We start from the raw sequence: 24,636 nt of genomic DNA, 5'->3' as shown, positions 1-24,636 counted from the left end.
CTTGCTGCTGCTGCTGCTGCTAAGTCGCTTCAGTGTGTCCGATTCTGTGCGACCCCATAGACGGCAGCCCACTAGGCTCAACCGTCCCTGGGATTCTCCAGGCAAGAACACTGGAGTGGGTTGCCATTTCCTTCTCCAATGCATGAAAGTGAAAAGTCAAAGTGAAGTTGGCTCAGTCTTGTTCGACGCTTAGCAACCCCATGGACTGCAGCCTACCAGGCTCCTCCGTCCATGGGATTTTCCACGCAAGAGTACTGGAGTGGGGTGCCACTGCCTTCTCAGTCCTGGTATAGCTCAGAGATTCACATCAAGCTGTGCTCCCCTCCCTTCCCCACCCCAGGAGGAACAAGACCAGGCCCCATGGTTACACTATTGTTTCCTTCTGCGTTCCCTCACTCTCCTGAATAATAACTGTTAATCTGGCCTTTGGAACTCAGAAGGTCTAGAAAGCTGAGGGTTTTTTCTCCTATAAACAAGAAAAGGGGACATAGAAAGGTTTTTATGCCTGAGAGGGTACTAAAAGGCCCTGCTTGGTTTCATTATTTTTCTACACTATGAATAGTTTATATGCACTCCTATATCCTTTAGTATAAAATAAACAAAAACCTTAAAAAAACTTTTGTATATTAAAAAAAGTTTTAATTGTGGTAAAATACACATAACAGAACTAACCAACTTAAATATTTATAAGTGTAATGTTTAGTACAAAATCCTTAAAATTTGAAAGTATTAAGAAATCACAAACCCTTGTTTCTCGATTTTTTTGTACTTCCTTGTAGTAAAATGTAATATCCTTAAGAGTATGATTTTAATTTCTCCTTCCCCATTGCTGTGACCTGCATTCAAACCTTCTATTAGCATTCAAATTAGAAATGAAAATAAAACAACTATACAGACTTATTTCAATTACTAGTGAAATATAAAGTTAACTTAGAGTATTGTGTGTGTGTGTGTGTGTGTGTGTTTTGTTTGTTTGTTTGTTTTTTGGTCCCTGAGTTTTAAAATAGTACTTAGATAATATCTTCCTAGTCCTTCCTGTGACAGAGTAGGAGATCAAAGCCTATATAATTTAAGTGACTTATGTAACAATATAATTATCCAGCACTAGAATTAAAGAAAACTGACTTCTAGTTAAATATCCTTTCTAAAACGTTAGCACATTTTAATTTAAATAAAAGTTGTTGAAGTGAAAATAACAAATTATTTTTTTTCTTAATTTTTTTCTTTTGTTTTCATGTTAATTTCCCTTTGACTCTGGAAGTTCCAACATGACTCTTTAGTGTTTTTTTTATTTTGTTTTATTTCTAATGAGACTTTTGTTATTTTGTTCACTTAATGAAAAATCTAAAGAAATGTATTCTCTCTCTATGAATATATATATATATATTTTCTCTCTGAAAATATTCAGCTTTATCTAGCTGCAGTACTGGGATAATTGTATTATGCTTCTATCATTTATCACAGATTCATCTGCCTATACTGAAATTAGTGCAAGAGGCTTCTGTTTGTTGGATCAGAGCTCTAATATTATTATTCAATCTGTGAGCTGCTGCCCATTTGAATCAATGAAAGGCTGAGAGGTCCTGACAAGCTATATTTTTTTCTGATATTGATCTTGATGACCAAGCTGGTGCCCTAGAGTCTAACCATCGATTTTTGAAGGGGAGGCCTGTCAAGTTGGAGGCCAATTTTGTGCTATTAAACAGATCAGGTCTTGTAATTAAAGGAAATGTCAGGCTGTCATATTTTACAAGAGGGCCATGGGAATATTTTCACGCAGTTTTCAAGCAAATTAGAAAGTATGCAGACCTGCTGGAGCCAAAAGGTTGTGTAGCCAACAGCATAAGGTTGTGCAGAAGCTAAGTCAGTGTTCAAATGGTATGTGATTCATTGAATTTCTATTTTCCCAAGACTCGATGATTTAAGGAATAATTTATGATTCCTGGCTTTAATAACATGCACTACTGCATCAACTTAAAATGCATCAAACTCTTCTGAAAGAAAGTAACATCCAAATGAAAAGCTAATTTACTGTCAGGATAATGGAGAATATCCAAACCCTAATCTGTAGCCTTTGCTTGTGTTTCCTCTTAGCACCAACTGTAAAACATAACTTCTTACTCTATTTTATTATATATTTCCTTTATTCTTCTATTCATCCAAGAAAGATTTACAGAGAAACTACAAATAGTTGCTGAAGAACTCAGAAAAAGCAAACTAATGAACAAAAATTATATCACATTTGTTGTAATATGTGTATAGTTGTTACTATTATTGTTCTGTCACTCAGTTGTGTCCTACTCTTTGTGACCCAATGGACTGTAGCCTGCTAGGATCCTCTGTCCATGGAATTCTCAAGGCATGAATACTGGGATGGGTTGCCATTTCCTCCACCAGGGCATCTTACAGACCCAGGGATTTAAAGCACGTCTCCTGCATTGGCAGGCCAGGCTTTCATGTCCTTCACTATCACCAAGAGTTTGCTCAATTCATGTCCACTGACTCAATGATGCCATCCAAATATTTAATCCTCTGTTGCTCCCTTCTCCTCTTCAGTTCAGTAATTCAGTCATGCCCACATTTTTGCAAACCCTCCATCACCAACTCCCAAAGCTTTCTCAAACTCATGTCCATTGAGTCAGTGATGTCATCCAACCATTTCAGCCCTGTTGTCACTTTATCCTCCTGACTTCAATCTTCAAGCATCAGAGTCTTTTCTGATGAGTCAGTTTTTTGTATGAGGTAGCCAAAGTTTAGAGTTTCAGCTTTGGCATCAGTCTTTCCAATGAATATTCAGGACTGATTTCCTTTAGGATTGACTGGTTGGATATCCTTGCAGTCCAAAGGACTCTCAAGAATCTTTTCCAGCACCACAGTTCAGCAGCATCAGTTCTTGTTGCTCAGCTTTCTTTATAGTCCAACTTTCACATCCATACATGACTACTGGTAAACAATAGATTTGACTAGATGGACGTTTGGTGGCAAAGTAATGTCTCTGCTTTTCAACATGCTGTCTAGGTTGGTCATAGCTTTTCTTCCAAGGAGCAAGTGTCTTTTAATTTCATGGCTGCGGTCACCATCTGCAGTGATTTTGGAGACCAAAAAAATAAAGTCTGTCACTGTTTCCATTGTTTCCCCATCTATTTGCTGTGAAGTGATGGGACTGGAAGCCATGATATTAGTTTTCTGAATGTTGAAATTTAAGCCAACTGTTTCACTCTCCTCTTTCATTTTCATCAAGGGACTCTTTAGTTCTTCTTCACATTCTGCCATGATGGTGGTGACCTCTGCATATCTGAGATTATTGATATTTCTCCTGGCAATCTTGATTCTAGCTTGGGCTTCATCTAGCCTGGCATTTCACATGATATGCTCTGCATACGAGTTAAATAAGCAGGGTGCCAATATGCAATGTTGACATACTCCTTTCCTTATTAGGAAACAGTCTGTTGTTCCATACCTGGTTCTAACTGTTGCTTCTTATCCTGCATATAGATTTCTCAGGAGATAGGTAAGGTGGTCTGGTAGTCCCATCTCTTTAAGAATTTTCCAATTTGCTGTGATCCACACAGTCAAAGGCTTTGGGATAGTTAATAAAGCAGAAGTTGATGTTTTTCTGGAACTTTCTTGCTTTTTTGATGATCCAGTGAATATTGGAAATATGATCTCTGGTTCCTCTGCCTTTTCTAAATCCAGCTTAAATATCTGGAAGTTCATGGTTCACGTATTGTTGAAGCCTGGCTTGGAGAATTTTGAGCATACTTTGCTGGGGTTTGAGAGGAGTGCAATTGTGTGGTAGTTTGAACATTCTTAGGCATTGCCCTTCTTTGGGATTGTAATGAAAACTGACCTTTTCCAGTCCTGTGGCCACTGTTGAGTTTCCCAAATCTGCCATTTTACATGTAGCACTTTAACAACATCATCTTTTAGCATTTGAAATAGTTCAACTAGAATTTCATAGCCTCCACTGACTTTGTTCATACTGACGCTTCCTAAAGCCTACTTGACTTCGCATTCCAGGATGTTTGGGTCTAGGTGAGTGATCCCACCATCGTGACTACTTGGGTCATGAAGATCTTTTTTTTTTTTTTTTTTTTTGTATAGTTCTTCTATGTATTCTTGCCATCTCTTAATATCTTATGTTATGTCCATACCATTTCTTTCCTTTATTGTGCCCAAGTTTTCATGAAATGTTTCCTTGGTATCTCTAATTTTCCTGAAGAGATCTCTCGTCTTTCCCAGACTATGATTTTCCTGTATTTTTTGCATTGATCACTGAGAAAGGCTTTCTTATCTCTCTGTGCTATTCTTTGGAACTCTGCATTCAGATGGGTATATCTTTCCTTTTCTCCTTTGCCTTTACCTTGTCTTCTTTTCTCAGCTATTTGTAAGACCTCCTTAGACAACCATTTTGCCTTTTTGGATTTCTTTTTCTTGGGGATGTTCAGTGATCACTGCCTCCTCTACAATGTTATGAACCTCCATCCATAGTTCTTCAGGCACTCTGTCTATAAGATATAATCCCTTTAATCTATTTGTCACTTCTGCTTTATAATTATTAGGGAGTTGATTTAGGTCATAACTGAATGGTCTAGTGGTTTTCCCTACTTTCTTTAAGTCTGAATTGTGCAATAAGGAGTTCATGATCTGAGCCACAGTCAGCTCCTGGTCTTGCTTTTGCTGACTGAATAGAGCTACCCCATTTTTAGCTGCAAAGAATATAATCAATCTGATTTCAGTATTGACCATCTGGTGATGTCAATGTGTAGAGTCTTCTTTTGTGTTTTTGCCCTCAGTCTTTCACACCATCAGGGTATTTTCCAATGAGTCAGCTCTTCCCATCACGTGGCCAAAGTATTAGAGCTTCATCTTCAGCATCATTTATTATATTCTGGACTTATCTCCTTTAGGTGGAGAAGGCAATGGCACCCCACTCCAGTACTCTTGCCTGGAAAATCCCATGGATGGAGGAGCATGGTAGGCTGCAGTCCATGAGGTCGCTAAGAGTCGGACATGAATGGGTGACTTCACTTTCACTTTTCACTTTCATGCATTGGAGAAGGAAATGGCAACCCACTCCAGTGTTCTTGCCTGGAGAATCCCAGGGACAGGGGAGCCTGGTGGGCTGCCGTCTATGGGGTCACACAGAGTCGGACATGACTGAAGTGACTTAGCATAGCATAGCATCTCCTTTAGGACTGATTGATTTGATCTCCTCGCTGTGTAAAGGTCTCTCTAATTCTTCCCCAGAACCAGTTTGAAAGTATCAATTCTTTGGTGCCAAGACCCCTTTGTGGTTTCATTCTCCCATACATACATGACTTTTGGAAAAACCATAGCTTTGACTGTGTGGAACTTTGTTGGCTAAGTGATGTCTTGGCTTTTTAATATGCTGTCTAGGTTTGTCATAGCTCCTTATCCAAGGGCCAAGCATCTTTTAATCTCATGGCTGCAGTCACCATCCTCAGTGATTTTGGAGCCAAGACAATAAACTTCTCACAGTTTCCGTTTTTTTCCCCATCTATTTGCTTTGAAGTAATGTGAGTGGTTGACATGATAGTACAAGTGCTTTTATTTTATTTTTTTCTTTTTTTTTTAATATATTTTATTTTATTTTTTAACTTTACAAAATTGTATTGGTTTTGCCATAAATCAAAATGAATCCGCCACAGGTATACATGTGTTCCCCATCCTGAACCCTCCTCCCCCCTCCCTCCCCGTACCATCCCTCTGGGTCGTGCCAGTGCACCAGCCCCAAGCATCCAGTATCATGCATTGAACCTGGACTGGCGACTCATTTCATATATGAAATTATACATGTTTCAATGTCATTTTCCCAAATCATCCCACGCTCTCCCTCTCCCACAGAGTCCAGAAGACTGTTCTATACATCAGTGTCTCTTTTGCTGTCTCGTATACAGGGTTATCGTTACCATCTTTCTAAATTCCATATATATGCATTAGTATACTGTATTGGTGTTTTTCTTTCTGGCTTACTTCACTCTGTATAACAGGCTCCAGTTTCATCCACCTCATTAGAACTGATTCAAATATATTCTTTTTAATGGCTGAGTAATACTCCATTGTGTATATGTACCACTGCTTTCTTATCCATTTATCTGCTGATGGACATCTAGGTTTCTTCCATGTCCTGGCTATTGTAAACAGTGCTGTGATGAACATTGGGGTACATGTGTCTCTTTCCCTTCTGGTTTTCTCAGTGTGTATGCCCAGCAGTGGGATTGCTGGGTCATAAAGCAGTTCTATTTCCAGTTTTTTAAGGAATCCCCACACTGTTCTCCATAGTAGCTGTACTAGTTTGCATCCCCACCAACAGTGTGAGAGGGTTCCCTTTTATCCACACCCTCTCCAACATTTATTGCTTGTAGACTTTTGGATCGCAGCCATTCTGACTGGCGTGAAATGGTACCTCATAGTACAAGTGCTTTTAAAAGATAAGAAGTGAGTGACTTATTTAAGGATATTTATGGAAGTATTCACAAACCATATTGAGTTGAGTTTGGGTTTACTGTATGCAAAACCGAGAATCTTTATACATTTATAAGAAAATATACAGGCTTATTAATGTTTTAGTGTTGACTTCTGAGGATACTCTAAAATTGATAATAATAAAGTATAGAGCTTTTACAATTGGAAAGAAAATATTAAAATAGTGAGAAGGAAGTGAAACAATAACACATATGGACAGATGTCCAAGGAGAAAATAAATATGCGTACAAGCCTTAAAAAATGTGTATTTATTATTTCCTCAAATTTTGCTTTTGTTCCAATCACTCTCCTTTCTTTCTGGAATTCTAATTACATTTATGTTAATACTTTTGGCCATGTGATTACATGGTATCATTCATGCTCTATTTCTCTCACTCTTATTATTCTCTCCCAGATTCAGTTCACTTCAGTCACTCAGTCGCATCAGACTCTTTGTGACCCCATGGACTACAGCATGCCAGGTCTCCGTGTCCATCACTAACTCCTGGAGTTTACTCAAACTCATATCTGTTGAGTCAGTGGTGCCATCCAACCATCTCATCCTCATCCTCTGTGATCCCCTCCAGCCTTCAATCTTTCCCAGAATCAGCGTCTTTTCCAATGAGTCAGTTCTGCACATCAGGTGGCCAAAGTATTGGAGCTTCCACTTCAGTATCAGTCCTTCTAATGAATATTCAGAACTGATCTCCTTTATGATGGACTGGTTGGATCTCCTTGCAGTACCAGGGACTCTCAAGAGTCTTCTCCAACACCATAGTTCAAAAGCCTCAATTCTTCAGCATTCAGCTTTCTTTATAGTCCAATTCTCATATCCATACATGATTACTGGAAAAACTGTAGCTTTGACTTGATGGATCTTTGTTGACAAAGTAATGTCTCTGCTTTTTAATATGCTGTCTAGTTTGGTCATAGCTTTTCTTCCAAGGAGCAAGTGTCTTTTAATTTCATGGCTGCAGTTACCATCTACAGTGATTTTGGAGCCCCCCAAAATAAAGTATGTCACTGTTTCCATTGTTTCCCCATCTATTTGCCATGAAGTTATGGGACCAGTTGCCAGTCTTTCCTAGATTAAGTATGCATATTTTATGTTGGCTGGCCTTCACATTTATTAATATTATTTTTTGTTTTGCTGAATCTGCCATTAAGTCCAGTGAATGAGTTAGTAATTCTTGATATTGTATGTTACCACTTTAAAATATAAATTTAAATTTTTATATAGTATAATTCTCTGTTAAGTACTTCATCTTTTCATCTGTTTTTCATATTTTCTCTTTATTTAATGTAAATCATAGTTTTTTGAAATTATTTTTGCTAACTAATATATGGATTATTTGTGGGTCTATGTCTATCATCCATTTTATTTTATGCATCATTTTTTTCTCTTTGTTTGTTGTTGCCTTTGTAACCCAGCAAGTGGGCTCACTCTCCACTGGGCAGTGGAGAGACCAGATGTTGAGGTGACAGTCTTATGCAGAGAGAAAAGAATTTACTGCAAAGCAGTCAAGCATGGAAACAGAAGGCAAAGAACAGATATGTTTCTTCATTGGTTTTTGAGCAGGATATTTATTGTGGGAGTCAGATGGGGTCAGGGCTAAGGAATGATTGGTGAAAGGGTACAGGAATGATTCAAGAGTCTGTGCAGGCATAACTGTCTATCTGGTGTTTTCATGGATGGCATGAAATTTGGGACAGGGGAGTTTCCACGTGTGACATATAGTGGATTTTTGGCCCATGATGTCCAGAGTTCACTGATGGGTCATTCTAGTCCTTCATTGCCTTCACTGCATTGACTTAGAGAAAGTTTTGGCAGGTTTATTCCACATCTGTGGTGGTTCTGCTGTTCTATATGTTAAATTTGTTTTATTTAGTCATTTACCCAGTGTGTGGGGGGCACACTTTCACTGTTCGATTGTATTTTCTATGCTGGATATTTTGATAAATTGAGATCCCAATAGGCACCTTTACTCTGAAAAGCCCAAGATATTGCTTTGATAAAAGGGTCTGTATTAGTGCTTTTTCCTTAGTCTTAGTGCATAGTTCTTATTCTTGTGTCATGGTTCTTACTCCAGGTGCATGGCCTTGTGGGGTTCTGATGGACAGAATGGGATGTCCACTACAATCCTGTCTTAGCCAGAAGACTAGTGTCTTCTATTTGTTGGGAGATCCTATTCTTCTTCATTCATCAGAAGCTGATGGTTTTAAGAATTTCCATATTTTTTGCTGTGTTCCTTTTGCAGTCTAGAATCTGATCAAGGATAGGAGAAGTATTTCCATACAAATATATAAAGTACTCTATACACAACTTCCCTTGATTCAGGACTGCTCCACCAGTCACCATGTTATTAGTATGGCAGTCCTAACCTATAAGATATACCATCTCTGTTTATCAAGATTGTTGTTTCTTGTTTAGGCTCTACCTCGCTACACACTAAAGCCCAGAAATATCTCAAGATGTAGTACTTGTTTTGTGCACTTATATTCACCACCTATTTTATTCTAATATGCTTTATTAGTTTGATTGGTTTTTTAAGTAGGAAATTCATCTAACTTTCATTCTTATTATGCCACAATATACTAGAGTTTTATATATCCTGCTGTGTCAAAATATATTATAATTTTTTAATATGTTGCCAGGTTTGCTTTGCTAATTTTGTTCATTTTTTTTTTTCAAAGAACTTTATGTCTGTCTTTCGGAAGGATATGTGTGTGTGTGTGTGTGTGTGTGTGTGTGTGTGTGTGTGTGTATATACACACATACATATACATATATATACATTTATATATGTGTGTGAGTGTGTATGTACTTAGTCAGTTGTGTCCAACTCTTTGCAACCCCGTGGACTGTAGCCTGCCAGGCTTCCTTGTCCATGGAGATTCACCAGGCAATATACTGGAGCGGGTTGCCATTCCCTTCTCCAGGGGATCTTCCCAACCCAGGGATCGAACCCAGGTCTTCTGCATTGCAGGCGGATTCTTTAGTTTCTGATTCACCAGGGAAATCCTTATATTTATGTGTTTATGTGTGTGTGTACACACACACATATGCACACTTTATTATAGTGTCAGTTTAAGAGCTTGGTTTCAGCATTGTGTTGACATTATAAAATGAGTTGTGATGTATGGCAATACCAATACAATATTGTAAAGTAAGTAGTCTCCAATTAAAATAAATAAAGTTATATTAAAAAAAAAAGAGAGAGAAAAAAATGAGTTGTGGATGGAGATACCTTAGCCTTCAATTAGGGAGCCCCATCCTCTTGGACACGATTATCAGAGTGGCCCCCTTCATCATAGTACAGCAGCTGTGTGTGTGGAGGGGGGGTTATGAATAGGAGGCATTGAATGAGGGAGTAAGTCATAGCTCTAGCACCATGGACTCTGGCACCTGTACCATAAATATAGTAGATTTCCTTGAATAAGGAATCTGTGTATTCATTTGCTGTGTACCCTTAGGACAGTTTCCAGAGACTTGAAAAATAATTTTAAAAATTATTTTCACTAGTTTTCACTGTTTCACTAGGGAGAGACTTTCAAAGAGTTCATCACACTACCATTCTCAAATATGTCCCTTTATTATCCTTTTTATTCAAAACAAAATATTCTTATTTTGATATTTTCCAAATGCATAAAAATGACCTAAAGTTAAATTTATTTTTAGTAGTTCTTGAAATATAGGCTGTTTTAAAAAGTCTAACTCTTGAAATCAGTAGCTTTGTAATTTAATGCATGCATGCATGCTAAGTCGCTTCAGTCATGTCCAACTCTTTCCGACCCTAAGGACTGTAGCCCATCAGCTCCTCTGTCTGTGTGATTCTCCAGGCAAGAGTACTTCAGTGGGTTGCTATGCCCTCCTCCAGGGGATCTTCCCAACACAGAAATCTAACTGTATCTCTTAAATCTCCTGCATTGGCAGGTGGGTTCTTTACCATTAAGAACCACCCAATTTTAGGGCAGTTATACTTCATTCTTCATGCTACTTTGTTATAAAATTGACCATAATCTTAGTTCATTTAATATTCCAGTACCTTTAGTTCTCTGACTATTCTCAAAACCCTGAAAAATGAATAAGAACAATTTTCTTTTAGCTTATCTTTGTCTGAAACATTATTTTAACCCTATTTACTCTAGAGATATAACTTGTTGCAAAATTCTCTCAGACTTTATATCTCCTAAACCACTGTCTCTGAAGACATCACAACAGATGGATGTTTTGTTGCCTGCCACTGCCTTTCAGTCAAGAGAGAAATTCCAACAGTCTATCAACTCATTATTTGACTATGATCAGATCTGCATCATCTGAAATGAAGTATCAGAAATGCAGTAGAGAAAATTTGTTCCAGTAAGATTTAAGTAACCATTTTATATAAGCCCAATAGACAAAAGCAAAACCAAATACATGTATCATTTGCTTCCTCAAAAATTACAATGAAATGATGAGGCTTGAGAGCAAAAAATATTACTATGATGTCTCTGAATTAAAGGCAACATATATTATTTTTAAAAATGACCCTGCCCTATACTTGCTTTTTGACCTGAAGTAAATTAAAAACACTCCACAAGCCTTAGATTTTTTATATGGTAAAGATCAGAATGATGACTTATATATGACTTATTTATTGTTGAGAACATTAAATAAAGATGATATAGGACATCCAAAACAGATAACTTTAGGAAGTTAAATAGTATGCATAAGTTTCAGGGAATTTATTTTTTTCCTCCACATGATACTTAATAGTTTCTATTACAACATCCTTCCTTCTCATTCAGCAAAAGGAAATATGAAATATCCTGGAAGTTGGTGAAATGGGCTCTACTCAGTCTGTCCACCTTGAATTTTATGATGTTGACAAATTATTTGGCCTTTCTACTTAGAATCGTTTAAGTGGTATCAGTGATATTCTGAGAAGACTCTGCAACAATTAGTAAGGATTCAATAATTATTGTTATTCTCAAAGAAATGGTGTATGATAAATGGCAAAAAACAACCAAAGGAATTCAGAGAAATTAAAGTTTTGTTCCAAGACCTTAAACAATTAAATGGCAAAAGCAATCAGAAGAATGAAGATGCAATTTTTAAATCTGCTATTAAGAAGAGAAGAAAATAGGATTTTAATGATTGTAGTCATTCTATTCATAGGCAGGATATAAGGGATTGGGTTTATTAGAAAGAGAGTAGGACAGAAGGAAAAGATAAAAGATCAGGAACACCAGAACTATTTGGAATCATAACTTCACCTAATTTTCCATAGCCCAGTTAGACTTTCTCTCAGACACCATCATGCTATCCAAGATCAAGCTTGTTGTTGTTGTTTTCCTGGGATACTAAGCTCAAAGAATAGACATTGAATGTGAACCAAATAAGGTTTAAAAATCAGCATCTAGGATCACACTAGCAAAGTAATTTCATAAATGTAGGTCATGATTTAGGAGTAAAAGCAAATTAACTTGAAATATGTAAATCATTGTGACCCATTTTTTAGCTTGAATTATTTGTAGTTTGACACAGATCTTCATTTCTTTGGGTATAAAGGCGGTCTTATTAATCCATTTTCTATTTGAATCTTTAATATCTGATATCAACACATCCGTCCACTAATTTATTCTACACTGAAGATTTCTATAGACAGCTGAAAATGTGCTAAGAAGGTGTTAACACTGAAACAGCAGGAAAATTCTCACCTATTGAGTGATGAGGACAACATGATTTATTGAGTATTTTATGGGGATTCGTCTTGCTTATGTGAATTTAATTTACCACATAAAACAGACCCTGCATATGATATAAAGCATCTTGCTTCAAGTTCATGTGTACATCTTCAAAGAAGAAAGTTTGTATCAAAAAGGATTGACTTACATATAATTCATAAATTTGGTATAGCTTGATTGTAAAGGCCTTTTACCAAAGCTCATTTAAATTGTGCCTCTAATAATCAAGACAACTGAAAAGCAAATATATGATCTAATAATTTTCATCAAGAGGAATAAATAATGCATTTGCAAAATTTTACCATAAATTTATATCACTTCAGCCCTGATCATAGGTCAGATTTTGTTCACTCAGTAAGGAATTTGTCTGTAAGAAGATATTCCAAAATGAGCATATGTTTGGCTTTAAATAAGGAAGAATGATGAGGACTGTCTTGCTTTAGGTATCTGAGAACATGAGCCAGAAAATAGATGTGAACCCACATTAGCTGCAAAGGGGTCAGAGCTAGTTGGTATATGAAAGGCATTTGACCATGTAGAAGCAAATGTAAAGATTCAGGTAGTCAAAAAACACCTATAAATTGAATAATGCCAGGTGTACTTCCCTGGTGACTCAGACAGTAAAGAATCTGCTTGCAATGCGGGATATCCTGGTTCGTTCCCTGGATCAGGAAGATCCCCTGGAGAATGGAATGGCTACCCAGTCCATATTCTTGCCTGGAGAATTCTGTGGATAGAGCAACTGGCAGATTGCAGTCCATGAGTTCACAAAAAGTTGCATATACCTAAGAGATTAACACTTTCACATTCATAGGTTCTTATTGTGTGTTCTATAGCATATTTAAGAAAGTAAAAATATTTTAGCAATCTACAATTACTCTTCTAAAAATGCAGACTTTATATAACTATACAGATATAGTTTGGTAGAAAGGGTACATACTTTTATTCTAGCACATGCAACTTTTTGAATTGTTTCATTTATTATATGAATATGGCTATATGATACCATGTATAGCTAGAAATACAGTATCTCATTCCATATAACTACTTTCACTGGCTCAGTAGTAGCAATCTTTGTAAAGGCTAGTTTTTCTTTTATCATCAAACTGCAAAATAATATTTAATTTCTGGGCAAAAAAGAAAAAGAAAAACTCAACTTTCAATGGAGCAACATTGAAAGAAGATTCAGGTTGGAAGAAAAAATTCTGAGAGATAAATTGACCCTCCAGCCAGAGGTGTATGTTAATGCAACAACTACTACTGTTGCTGCTATTAACAATAGGAAGTGAAAGAGAGTAGGAAAAGAAGAAAAGAGGAAAGAGGAGGAGAAAATGAAAAATGAGAGGAGGAAAAAGATGAGGGAAAGGAGAGTCTGAGTATAATTAAAATATCCAGCAGGCTTTACGATGTTCACCATGGTAGGACGTGAAAAGAATATAGTGGAATGATAAAGAGTGGCTTCCTGAAAGAGAGAGTGTTTATATTGTATAATACAAAGTGGAGTTTTGTGAAATGGAGGTTTCTGATTCAGTACCCTGGCATGGTCCTGAGATTCTGCATTTCTAACAGTCTTCCAGGCAATGCTGATGTTGCTGTTCTGCAGACCTTACTTTGAGTAGTGAGGTACTAAAGGTGGGGGAGATGATGTCTATTTCAAGCAGAGCAAAGAGTCCATTTTACATCACAGAAAAATGAAAGCAATGGTCTGGTGAGTAGTTCCATGAGCATAGGGGTATGTGTTTAGCCGCTCAGTTGTGTCCGACTCTTGTGACCGCGTAGATGGTAGCCTGCCAGGCTCCTCTGTCCATGGAATTCTCCAGGCAAGAATACTGGAGTGGATTGCCCTTTTCTTCTCCAAGGGATCTTCCCCACCCAGGAATCGAACCCAGGTCTCTTGCATTGCAGGCAGACTCTTTACCGACTGAGCTATGAGGGAAGCCCTAGGGTACTATCAGATAATGAAGCCAGAAAATATAGATGGTAAATAGCCACAGGTTAAGGATTTGAACATTATTTTTTGGCAAAGGGAATTTCACAGATGCCTCTGTAAGTGTGGCACTGTATATTTGTTCATAAGGAAGAAAACAGGTTTTAAAGGACAGGATGCATTGAGGTAGTAAGAGAAAGAGGGATGGGAAGAAACTGTCAGGAGGCTACTGCTGTTGTCCAGGATAGAAAACCTCCAGGCTGAATTTTAGTATTGAGGATAAAAAAAGAGTCCGGATTTGGCACCTATTTTAATTTGAGAGTATAGTCAATTATTAGTTGGGTTAAAAAAAATTGTCAAGGGAAAAAGATGCTTTATATTTTATTTTGTTTTTTTTGACAAGGAATTGCATTGATGAAAAGTCATAGGAAAAGCGGGCAACATGAAAAGTAAAAGTTATGGGGTGATAAGAAAATAATAAGTTTGCAAGCTGTGTGCTACATTGCTTCAGTTGTGTTTGACTCTTTGCGACCCTGTGGACCATAGCCTGCCAGGCTCCTCTGTCCATGGGATTCTCCAGGCTAGAATACAGGAATGGGTTGCCATGCCCTCTTCCAGGGGATCTACCCAACCCAGGGTTTGAACCCGAGTATCTTAAGTCTCCTGCATTGGCAGGCAGGTTATTTATCACTAGGACCACCTGAAAGGGATCTATAAGATGCCCATATGGGTATATCAATTACTTAGAAGTTTGGAAGATAAATCACAAAAATAGGACACTTATGTTGATAATTAGAGTGAAGAGCACTGCATTAATTGAAAATATACCACAAGCCAGTGAGTTTTTCCATAATTATTTTTTTAATTGAATGAATACTGTAATGTCAGCCAAGCAGTTTTGATAGAATGATACAAAAGATAGAGATTTGCACCTCATGGGAATGGGTGTATGTGTGTTTATACATATGCGATACAGTCTTGGGAAAGTAATGCCTGTGACACTTGCCCTGTTAATTGGAAGATAAAGGCAATATAGCTATTTCCTTCTTGAGAGGTTATTATTTTCTGATTATGTGCTGTGGTGCCAGATGTCTCCAGAAAAAGTGTCCACAGCTTAGCTCCAAGGCCAAGGACATCCTCTGTAATTGCTGACAAATAGTTTAGTAAATTACCATATCCAAGAGTAAAGTTGATGATAACTGCAAATCGTCAAGTAACCTGTGATGTCGAGCAATTTGTCGGTATTCCAGTCCCTGGGGTCCTATCCCTGGGGCGAGGCCTCATCCACTGCCCCTCTTCCCACTATGGCTTTGTACCAGATCAGGTGAGAAGAGTCTTAGGAAAGACACAATATGGTAAGATTCTTTATACATTTTTGTAATAAACTCTAGAATCTCTCGAAGTCTAAGAAATATCTTCATTGATTTTTTTTTTCTCTAGTTAGAACTCACAGAGTTTCAAAATGTGCACCATGCGTTGTATATCTTTCATCCGTTTGAAGAAGTTTTCAATTGTACTCTCTTCACAGAAGACTCTAGTTGGGGAATTGGGGAACACGTTTTTATTCAAGCTATTTCCTCCCATGACACACAGTTTATGAATTACAGAAAGCTGAACCATAATATTTTAAGCACCTCAGTTAGTTTTCAGCTTTAAAATTACACTTTTAAAGAGTTCAGAAATACCCTTTCAGCCTATTGATGTGAGGCAAATCCCTTTGCTTCAATTAAGAGCTATCGGAGGGAATGGTGATAACAGAAGTCCGGCTCCGAGCAACATATAACAAGATGATTACGGGTGCTGGCGGCCAGCCAGACTGCCAGGCTGTTTTTCACGGGTGTTACTTTACTGACAGTACCTCCATGACATTTGTACCTTGACACCAGAAGTGCTAACAGCTCCAGCGGCAGTGTTAGAAAGGCACGAAAGACCTTTTTCAGCATTACTTGCTCTCACAGATTCTCAGCGCCCTAGGAGAATAAAGTCTATAAAACTGACTTCAGCCTGCTGTCTCCTTTGTGAAGATATTTGCTGCAGAGTCTGAAAAACAGTTCTGTTCCATGACATTGGACTTAGGGGAGATACAAGTTTTTCAAGGTAGAAGATGTATGTGGTAAGTGTATGACAAAAAGCAGTAACAAGGCTAGTCTGGGAGTTCATGGTTTTGTGAAATAGAATATTTCAGCAACGAATTCTGCACTTAGTTACTTGCTGTAGGCAACCCTTTTGACCCCCTCACTGAGGAAGCAAAAACGACTAAAGGAGAAATATTCTAGTTTTCTTGACGTTGGATGGTATTCTTAACTAATAGTGACAGATGTAAGAGTATGGCTTCTAGTGGTTGCTGCTAAATGCCCGAGCTTCACGCTGTTGGGAAATGAGGAAGGTCTGAAGACGTGTGAACATGTGTGAGAAAGGAATTCAGATGATGAAAGGTGAACATGGGTTTAGAAAAGTTTTATTTTTGAAGCTCTACCAATCTCTCTTATTGTTTTCATATATATATATATATATATATATATATATATAAAATTTTTTGGGCACATCAGTGTGTCAATAACATTTGGACAAATTGTTCAGAACCAAGGTCCTAAAAGGCACATATTACAATTTATTATTATGAAGTCACTGTACTGAGAACTCTTTTTTGTATGTTAAGCTTATTTCTTATCATTTTAGTGTTGTAACCATTTTGGTCTTAGAAATGGGAAATTTTTTTTAGCTAAACATTATTAAATTTCCACAGTTTGAAGTGCCTTTAGGAGACATTGCACAACTATTAACTCACACTAAAATTTTTCTAGAAATGTTTCAATCATTAATGCTTTGTAGCATATGAGACATTTTTATAATGTCTGTATTTTTAATTTCATGAAAACTGAGCTTGTCTTTGCACTTTTCCGAAAACTCCATTTTGAAGATTCAGGCATAAAACTTTGTCTTTATTCCTATTTCATATACCCAATGACAAGATCTTTAAATAGTATAAAATCTACAAATATAATATGCCGAAGCCCAGCCCCAGCTGATCCAGGGAGTTCGAAGGGGAGACGGCGTTCGCGAATACACTGGCTTTAATTAGATATTAATTAGAGATATAAAGAGTAATAGAATGAGGATAGCTCAGCAGGAAAATTCAGTGGAGAAAAGAGGCTGAGTAGCTTGGTTTACACGGGAAACCAATAAAACTTCAAGACAAGAAGTTTGCACCACTTACGTAGGCCACAGGCGTTCTCCCGAAGGAGAGGAGGCACTGAGGCCTCCCCGGTCAGATCTTAGAAGCCCAGGCAAAATTAGTAAGCTTGGCGGGCTCCGCTCTCCAGATGGAAACTCAGCCAGAGTTTGAGATAAAGAATGCCATGAGGAGACCAGTATTTTGAGGAACAGATCCCCTTCTTTATTTTCCAGGGTCTGTTTTTATACACTGAGATGTGATACAAAAGTTATGCGGGGACAGCAGTCCTGTCTTTTATTAAAGTCAGGTGCTTCATACAAATGTATACAGAGGTCTTAGGGGTGTTACATCATCTTCTGGCCAGGGGGGCCTGCTGACTATTTATGACCCTCTCCTCGTGACAGAGGTCAGTCAACCAGTATACTTATTTCTCCAGGGGTGATTATTTTTGAAACAGACGCCACCTTCCGAAGGTACCAGATAAAGTTACATTCCTATAGGGTGAGGGTATAGTGGGTTTTAATTAAGGAAAGAATTTGCTTAGCCTAAGGTCTAACATGATTAATATCAAAGGTTAATACTTATTTCTTCTATATATTCATTAATGTGTATAAGGGCAGGGGATGTGGAGACTTAGCAGTAAACATTAGCTCAACAAATAAAAAACCCTTCATCAATACAATTTCTAATCAGCCCACTATACTTATACTAATAGTTTTCTAAATTCTCTAAGGAACATGTTTTTAGAAGGCTTAAAGCATCCCGTGCCTCTCACGGTTGGGAGGCTGGTGAGCAATCACATGTGGCTGGACAAGCCTGTCAGGCAGGCTAGAGAACCTTCAGAGGAGTTTGTAAGTTTGGAACACTCCTGTCATGCCCAGGAATTATTGTTAACTGAAGCTCTAAGTTAACTCCTTCTCCGAAAGAGGTGGTGGGGGACAGCCCCCCGTAAAATCAGAGGTGTAGATGAGAGCACAAAGTAGTAAAGTAGGCAGGCTCTGGTTATGGGGGTAGATGCTTGAGAATTTCCAGGGGGACTCCTGAGGCTCGATCCTGCCTTTGCTTATGTTGAGCCTCCTTCCTCATGACCTTTGCCATGGGCGGAGCGCCTCACGCTGGCCCCCGACAATAATAGACATTTGAGAGGAATAAGTAATCTATTAATAACTTCAAGTAAATAACAGGAAAGGGAAGTGAAATGTTAGTCACTCAGTTGTGACTGGCCCCATGGACTGTAGCCCACCAGGCTCCTCTGTCCATGGAATTCTCCAGGTCAGAATACTGGAGTAGGTTGACATTCCCGTCTCCGGGGGATCTCCCCAACCCAGGGATTGAACCTGGGTCTCCTGCATTACAGGCAGACTCTTTACGATCAGAGCCACCAGAGAATTCCTAGGAAACAGGAGAGATAAATATCTATAATTAATCACAATTTAATCACTGTACTCATTCAGTTCTCTTGTCTTCACGTACAATCTGATGTCCAGGGGAGTTAAGAGAACTGTGTGGTTTTGTGCAGTTAATGAATTACTAGAATTCAGTGTGCTAACTCCCTGTCTCAGGGTTCTTTCTAATGCAGTAACCTTGGACATGCACAGAAAGCCAAAACATCAGGGTATTTATCTTTCAGCTTTTAGGATTCATGTCCAAATGGAAACCTCAACTGGTTTTGAGGAAATATAAATAAATTAAATATGAAGGCATCGCATCATAGTAACTTCAAAACCTTTATAAAATTAAGTACATTATTATCATCATTTTGCAATTAGCTTTCAAACAGAACACAGAGAGAGAAGCCTTGGGAAAAAACCTATGCTTCATCCAAAATGTCTGCGGAGTAGTCTGTACATTTTTTCCATTTCACTGCTAATGAGTCATTTTCACCTGATGCCTGCTTGCCCCACTCCCCTCTGAAGAACCAGCTGTCAGTGTCCACAGCTGAGTGAGTTTGGTATCAGACAGGTGGCAGCAGGGTGGGGAAGACATCGTGTCAGTGGGATGTAGTTAATCTGAAATTAGGATGATCCACCTGGTATCATTAAAAATTGACTATATTTCCTAAATGGTTCACTACAATATAACCAATACTTAAAAGTTAAGGTTTTAAATATCCTTGAAGACACAAATAAGAGTATTTGTCTTTAATTAAATATTTGGGTAGTTTTTACAGTGTTAGATCAATGAAGTCTGTTTAGTAATGTCAGAATTTTATAACCTGTTTACAGAAAAAAAAAATTGATTGATTTGTGATTTTCTGGATTCTGGCATTTACTCACTCTGTAAATTTCTGTGTGCTGTGGGTCTCTGGAAAAAGAAAAAAAAAAAAAAAGATTTGACATTGGTAAAACCATGTTGAGGCTTAAATGACCCATGTTATTGGAAGTGTTTGTGATACTTAATGTGTGTAGGTATTCAAAATTGCAATGCCATCAGTAGGTTTTCAGTAAACTATTTTTTAATTCTCATAACCACCTGGGAAACAATTCTAATTTAATTAATGCAGCAAACAAGATCCCTAACCACATAATGCAAACTCATATCCCTAGCCACAAATATACCCATTCATGTTCAACTGTCATCTTCAGCATGAAAGTCACCTCCTCCTGAAAGCCTTCCCTGAATGCTCAACAATGGACTTTATACCTTCCTGTGATTCTTAAGTGCCAGGCTGACCTCTTTTACAGAACTTATCAAACAGCACTGACTGAAACTGGCTGTTCACCAATCTTGCTGTCTCACTGGATCCACTTAAGTACAGGTTTTTATTTTGTTGACATTTGAAATTCCAGTAACTAGCACAATGAATAGAACATAATAAGAAAATTATATACACACAGAGGAAATAAATTTTATGCATATAAATTACAAAAACATATAAATAAGAAAAAAACTCCAGCCACTTATCTGATTTTCAGTTTAACTATCATTCTGGCTACAGAATGAAGAATATTTCATTGTGTTTTTTAAAAAATTTGTTGGAGTATAGTTGCTTTACAGTGTTTTGTTACTTTCAGGTGCACGACAAAGTGAATCAGTAGAATATACACATACATTCATTCTTTTTTAAGATTATTTTCTTATATAGGATATCACAGAATGCTGAGTAGAGTTCTCTGTGATATACAGTGTGCCCATGTTGGTTATTGATATGTATATAGTAGTGTGTGTATATTCATTCTAAGCTCCTGATTTATCCCTCCTCCCACATTTCCCCTTTGATAACCATAAGCTTGTTTTTGATAACTGTAGGTCTGTTTCTGTTTTTAAAATAAATTAATTTGTATCATTTAAATTAGATTCCACATATGAGTGATATATGATATTTGTCTTTCTCTCTCTGACTTACCTCACTTAGTATGATAATTTCAAGTTCCATTTGTGCATATGTATACTCACTCACTTCAGTCTTGTCTGACTCTCTGCGACCCTATGAACTGTAGCCCACCAGGATCCTCTCTCCATGGGGTTCTCCAGGAAAGAATATTGGAGTGGGTTGCCACGCCCCTCTCCAGGGGATCATCTGACCCAGGGATCAAACTTATGTCTTCTGTGTTGCTTGCATTGCAGGTGGATTCTTTACCACTGAGCCACTGGGAAGCCCCCAATGGCATTATTTCATTATTTTATGGCTGAATATACAATATCCCACTGTATATATGCACCACAGCTTCTTTATCCATTCCTCTGTAGATGGACATTTGGGTTGCTTCTGTTTCTTGGCTATTGTAAATAGTGCTGTAGTGAATACTAAGGTGTATGTATCTCTTAGGATTATGGTTTTCTCTAGATATATGCCCAGAACTTGGATTGCTGGATCATACAGTAAGTCTATTTTAGTTTTATACAGAGCCCCATACTGTTCTCCATAGTGGTTATACCAATTTACATACCTACCAATGGTGCAGGAGGGTTTACTGCTTGTGGACATTTTGATGATGGCCATTCTGACTGGTGTGAGGTGATTCAGTTCAGTTCAGTCACTCAGTCATGTCCAATTCTTTATGACCCCAGGGACTGCAGCACACCAGGCTTCCCCAAACTCATGTCCATCAAGTTAGTGAAGCCATCCAACCATCTTATCCTCTGTTGTCCCCTACCTCTCCTGCCTTCAATCTTTCCCAGCATCAGGGTCTTTTCCAATGAATCAGTTATTCTCATCAGGTGGCCAAAGTATTGGAGCTTTGATCCAATGATCAGTCCTTCCAAAGAATATTTGGGACTGGTTTCCTTTAGGATTGACTGGCTTGATCTCCTTGCAGTCCAAGGGACTCTCAAGAGTCTTCTCCAGCACGAGAGTTCAAAAGCATCAATTCTTTGGTGCTCAGTTTTCTTTATCGTCTCTCACATCCATTATAGTTTTGACTGTACTTTTCTGATAATTAGTTATGTTGATCACTTTTTTCATGTACTTTCTGGCCATTTGTATGTCTCATGAACAATATTTTAAAGTGGATACAGAGTGAAATGCAAAGAGGCTGATTCAATAGCAAATGCAGAAAATATGTTCATTTAAATGAATGGTAATGGGAATAGAGAAGACAAAGTTCTGAAATATATAAGGATCAGGTAAACATGATTTGATAAACTACTGAATTCATGGTTGAGGAAGAATGAGATATCTGAGAAAGCCTTAAGGTTTGTGGCTTTCGCAAGATGGAAAGATGATGGAATCATTCACTGAGATAGAGAATGCTGGAAGGTGATATGGTTGTTAAGGGTTGACAGGGAAGCAAACATTGTTCCTGGTTTCAATTTTAGATATGTTAATTTTATCATGAGTTTGAAAAATCCAAGAGAAAAAAATGGTTATAAAGTTGGCATTTGTTTTTGTTTAGGTAATGTAATGAAATCAAGGATTACCTCGGAAGAGATTATAGAGTAAAGATTAAAGGCCAAGAATGAATTTTGATGAAATGCACACTTAAGAGTCTGATAGAGAATAAGATAAAGTTCCAAAAAGCAAAATGGAATATTGGGAATGAAGGGAGATATTAATGGAAAAAGGAATGAATGAGAGGTGTGAAAATGAAAACAGTCATAGATACCTCTTTTGAGGAATGTGATTGTATTGGGTAAAATGAAATAGGGAAAAGTGAAAGGAGGATGTGGGGTTAAGAAAATGTGATACTTAGTGTTTTGTTGTGTACTTTACTGGGAGAGTGTTTGCAGAGACATTTGTCAAACATTTTTCTAGGTGTTTCTGTGAGTGTGTTTTTGAAGAAGATTGATTCTTGAATCCTTTGGCTAAGTATAGCAGATTGTACTCCCTAATGTGGGTGAGTCATAGCCAGGGAATTGAAAGCCTGAATAAAGCAAACAGTCTAATTTTCATGTAAGAGGGAATTCCTCTGCCCACCTGCCTTCAGTTGGAACATCAGTTTTCTCCTGCCCACAGACTTGAACTGAAACATTGATTCTTCTTGGGTCTGGAGGCTGCTAGCCTTCAGCAGGGACTATGCCCTTGGTTCTTCTGGATCTCCAGGTTGCTAACTCCAAATCTTGGATTTGATATTATGCATAGTCACTTTTCATGTTAGCCCAATTCCTATCCTTGGCCCATTTATATATTCTTACTTTAACCTTCTTCTCTTTAAACACAAATGTAATGACCAGATCTACTGTTCTTTGAAAGAATTTCTACCATGAATATCCTTAAGAATCAGCCTGCCATAATATAGCTCATTTTCAGGACATTCACACAAATCAGATCTGTCCCTGACCCACTCTTGGCCTTTCTCTGTCTTGGTCAGCTGGTCACAGGAGCCTCTGAAGACACAAAACTAAGTGAAAGCACTATTGATCCAGTAATGAAAGTCAGGGCTACCTCCTCTGACACAGATCTTGAATAACACTGAATGGAAAAAACAGACTACAAGAAAGGTGGAACACAGGTAGACACATGGCAATGGGAACCATTGATTCAATTCACTTTATCACTCTGGTTCTGATCATGTCTAATTTGGGATGTGGTGTCTACGTCTTTCAGGGCTTTCCAGGTGGCACAGTGTACAGAATCTGCCTGCCAGGACAGGAAATGCAAGAAATGCTGGTTTGATCCTTGGGTTGGGAAGATCCAATGGAGAATGCAATGGAAAGCCACTCCATTATTCTTGCCTGGAAATTCCAGGACAGAGGAGCCTGGCAGGCTACATTCCTTGTGGTTGCAAAGACTCAGACATGACTGAGTGACTGAGCACACACACATCTACATCTTTACCTAAAATGAGTAGACCATATCAGGAGGCTCAGAGGGTATATGGGATTCAGTATTTCTGAGTGGTTTAGCCAGATGTCCCTATTATGAATCTCAGCATCTAACTCCTTCCCAATCAAAACTCTGACCCTGGGGTAACAGACTTGTTAGATATGCAAATTCATATTTCTGGAGCTCAGCTACTTTTATAATTAACTCATGGACCTGAGCCTCAATTTTTTGCCCTCTGCCTCTAAGAGATGATAGTCTTTACATGCTAATTAAGATGTGCTGTGGTTTCACACTTTGAGATGGTGATTAGCAGTGATGTGCTGGTAAAACAACCAAATGAGTAAGTTTTAAAAATCCTAATTTATAGTGTTTACTGATTCTGGGTTTAAATATTCCCATATAGGCTGAATTGAATATTAATATACCTTAAAAACTTTCTTAATATTTATCAATTGGCTATTGTAAGTAAGTTGTCTCAGTATACTGCTGGAATCACTCCAAGTCTCTCTTTGTTTTCACAAATGAAGTAATAGAACCTAATTCATTCTGGAAAGATTGAATATTGTTATTCCTTGCTTTCAGTGGCAACAATATTTGAAGAAAGAAAAATCAATGGATTAATTTACAAATTGACAATTAGAAAAAGTAAATGATATTTATTCAATGAGAGGAAACATATGTTAAATGTAATTACTTCTCTTTTAAATATGAAATAAATCATTAATAAATGGTATTATACTTTTTCATCCAGTTTTATAGAGATATTATTTAGATGTTTGTATAAGTTTAAGGTGTTCAGCATAATGATTTGGCTTCAGTTCAGTTCAGTTCAGTCACTCAGTCATGTCCAACTCTTTGCGACCCCGTGAATTGCAGCACGCCAGGCCTTCCTGTCCATCACCAACCCCTGGAGTTCACTCAGACTCACGTCCATTGAGGCAGTGATGCCATCCAGCCATCTCATCCTCTGTCGTCCCCTTCTCCTCCTGCCCCCAATCCCTCCCAGTATCAGAGTCTTTTCCAATGAGTCAACTCTTCGCATGAGGTGGCCAAAGTACTGGAGTTTCAGCTTTAGCATAATTCCTTCCAAAGAAATCCCAGGGCTGATCTCCT

General features: G+C 37.8%; 1 long non-coding RNA gene across 1 annotated transcript in view; it reads left to right on the top strand.

The window, feature by feature from the left end:
* Positions 1–15,964: 15,964 nt before the first annotated feature.
* LOC129628215 (uncharacterized) overlaps positions 15,965–24,636 on the top strand; it is a 141,660-nt gene continuing 132,988 nt past the window's right edge. Inside the window, exon 1 of the long non-coding RNA XR_008702744.1 lies at positions 15,965–16,256. This is a non-coding gene — a long non-coding RNA (uncharacterized LOC129628215). The remainder of the gene's footprint in view (positions 16,257–24,636) is intronic.

Source organism: Bubalus kerabau, chromosome 15 (genome assembly GCF_029407905.1).
Source record: "Bubalus kerabau isolate K-KA32 ecotype Philippines breed swamp buffalo chromosome 15, PCC_UOA_SB_1v2, whole genome shotgun sequence".
Taxonomy (NCBI): Eukaryota; Metazoa; Chordata; class Mammalia; order Artiodactyla; family Bovidae; genus Bubalus; species Bubalus kerabau.
This window is presented reverse-complemented; position numbering and strand designations above follow the sequence as displayed.